The sequence below is a fragment of the Protobothrops mucrosquamatus genome, unplaced genomic scaffold (genome assembly GCF_001527695.2).
Source record: "Protobothrops mucrosquamatus isolate PMUCROS unplaced genomic scaffold, P.Mucros_1.0 scaffold17164, whole genome shotgun sequence".
NCBI classification, from domain to species: Eukaryota; Metazoa; Chordata; class Lepidosauria; order Squamata; family Viperidae; genus Protobothrops; species Protobothrops mucrosquamatus.
In genome coordinates this window covers 1-3012 of record NW_015402926.1, presented here as the reverse complement: position 1 = coordinate 3012, position 3012 = coordinate 1, and the positions used below count along the sequence as shown (strand labels likewise).

General features: G+C 34.0%; 1 long non-coding RNA gene across 1 annotated transcript; it reads left to right on the top strand.

Moving 5' to 3' along the window:
* Positions 1–579: 579 nt before the first annotated feature.
* LOC107301807 lies at positions 580–1641 on the top strand. Its single transcript, XR_001549331.1, has 3 exons — positions 580–607; positions 690–756; positions 1597–1641. It is a non-coding gene; the product is annotated as an uncharacterized LOC107301807 (long non-coding RNA).
* Positions 1642–3012: the final 1371 nt, after the last annotated feature.

Here is a 3012-nt window from a genome sequence, read left to right as displayed (position 1 = left end):
TCATATATGTAGAGTGTATACACACACACACACACACAGAGCAAGAAGATGTCATTAGATTTTTCTGGTTCATCCCGTTTTCATCTCTTACCTCCATCCGGTGTAAAAGTTCCGTCTGCCATCCAATATTGGAAATTATCCCAATGATTGTGAATGTGATTACATGTTTAGGGCACGTTATGGTGGGTTGGAGGAGGCTGGCTTAGTTTCCCTAGCATACCATGCATAGAGAAAATGTTGCTGTCAACCTAGAAAACAAGTAATGTACAAGTGGCAAACGGGCAGTGGCAGAATACAAAGTTTTTTAAAAAACGCAAGTGCCTCAGGTAATTTTTTTCAAGGAAGGTTTCTCTTTCACATCACCCTGGATATAAGGCACCTTTTAAGGCAACATATTGTTGATTCCAATGTAAATCAATTCCATTATGTTTTGTTTCCCCCCCCCAATTCTATTATGTTACATCTATATCAATTGGGGCTCACTTTTATTTTTGGGGGATGTGAAGCTGAAAAAGGGTATGATTTAAAGTGTTAGTAAATTGTTTATTTTTTTTAACTAGGAAGAACATAAAAGGAAAAGAATCCCTTGTCCTTTGGATCCAAAACAGTAAGCAAGAGTAGATTGTGTGGGTTTTTTTAAAAAAAAGAACAATGAATAGCATTGTTAATTTGTTTATTTTTAATTTTAGCACTGTGTATGAAGATCAGCTACAAAAACATTTGAAAAAGTGTAATTCAAGAGAGAAGCCAAAGCCTGTAAGTATCATTGAAACTGCTTGAAATAAAATTAAGGGGGATTTTCTAGGGGCATACTAGCAGAACTGCCTTGTGCAGTGATGCTTCTTTCCATTAATACCCTGATGAAAGCAAGGATATTTGCAGATGGAAGCATCACAGAACCACCAATAAATATATTGTAGTGTTTGTACAATAGGGCTTTATTGTATCACTATTCTACTTTCTCATACTTACCGTAATTGATTTTCAGAGATAAGAAAGACTGGAAAGTTTGTGAAGAAACATAGGAAGTTGCAAACAGCAGGCAGTTTATCTGAATCCTTTATAGGATTTAGTGAATTTAGCCAGATAATTGCATAATGGAAACATGTTCTGGAAGCACCCAGAATCTGTGTGCAACATAAATGGATCTTGGGTATTATAGCAGAGCAAAGAGGGCTGCCTTAAAGCCAAGAATTTCAAAGTATAAGGCAATCCTTTCAGTAGGTAGCAATAAAAGCAACTTAAGATTTTACAAGGGTGTGATTGAAGAACAGTGAAATAAGAAATAAAGTAGAAAATAATAGATGTTAAATAAAGTCACATTTTGTTTAGTCAAATATTATACAAAATGAAATTAGAATTCATAAGTTTATTACAGGTCTTATTGTGCTAATAGAAAAAATAGTCCTTGGTTTGCCTATCTGTATACACTTGTCTAAATATTACAAATGATAACTTTATGATTGTTTCATGCTATAGGTACAATCAAACTCCAGAAGGATTTTGTTTTTTCTTAAATCATTTAAAACAATGCGTGTAAATACTGGAAAAGAGAGTTATAATTACTCTATAACATATTTACATATTTCATTTAAGGTCTACTTTATTAAAGATATTAATGCAGGACTGAAAAATGAAACAGAATTATCTGAAGAACAGGTGAATAAATGTCTTAAATATATTTTGAATTGCTAGAAGAGATAAACTCTGCTTTTCAAAAATCCAAATATTCATTATTTTTATTTGTTTATTAAATTTATATGCTGCCTATCTCGATAGCCTGTTTGATATTGTGATTAAGGCGCTGGCCTAGAAACCAGGAGACTGTGAGTTCTAGTCCTGCCTTAGGCATGAAAACTGGCTAGGCCACTCTCTCGTAGCCCAACCCACCTGACAGAATTGTGTGAAAATTTGAAGCAGAAATATTAGGTACGTTTGCTGCATTGGGTTGACCAGAAAGATGTGTAGACAGACAGAGAGACGGGTGGGATTAAAATATAATAATAATACATTTAGTGAGAATGTTATAGGAAAAATGCTGTCTTATAGAAGTTGCAGAGATAACAAATACTATACCATAGGCCATTGTTCGTTGCAGAATTATAGTAGCAAAATATGTGGTCTTGGCAATTAAATATATCTAATGCTATTTGAGCAGCAGGAAGAAAAATCCTGGTGTTGGAATGGACAGAGGCATTTATTTTGCTATGACATCCAAGTGTTTTTCCACATGGTGGCTCATCAAGAACTGGCAGAAAAGTATGCTAGCTTTAAAAAATGCTGACTGCACTGTACCTTTTCTATGTAATCAGGCATGTCAAACTCGTGATGTCGCGCGACGTATCGTGACTTTTTCCCCATTGCCGGCAATGGGGTGGGGGCGGTTTCAGTATGATTCATCCGGCTTGCGGGCCGGCAGTTTGACATGCCTGATGTAAATAGATATAGGATTTGAATACAAATGATGTGTAGCATGCAATTCAAAAATGATATCAAGTGTTGTAAAAAAAAAGAGCAATACATAGGATACAAACACCCATCCCTCAATAACCTGAAGGCTTGATATGATTACCCTTATTGAAAATAAAACAAAAAGAAAAGCTTTTCCACTCCTGTGAATTGTACTGTATTTATTACCATTCTTGTCCTTCATCTAAATATATTTTCTAGTCAAGGAGAATTGGATATTGTTTAGATCATATCCGATGTAGTACAATTTTTTGGACTTATTTTTGCTTTGTATAGATGGGTTTCTACAAACAAAGTAAGAAATATTCTGTGTCCATTCCAGCAGGTACGAATTTCTGCACTTTCTAAACAAGAACTAGAGAACTTAATTAGGAAGCTTAAAAAAGCAAATAACGGTAAGTATTTTATTTTTATGTGGGTAATCACACAATATAAATGATGAAAGAATTCAAAATAACTGTTTTGTAATTTAATGGTTTTCGATATGTATGAGAATTACATTGTAAAGTTATTTACAATGTAAATAGTGTAAACTACATTGTA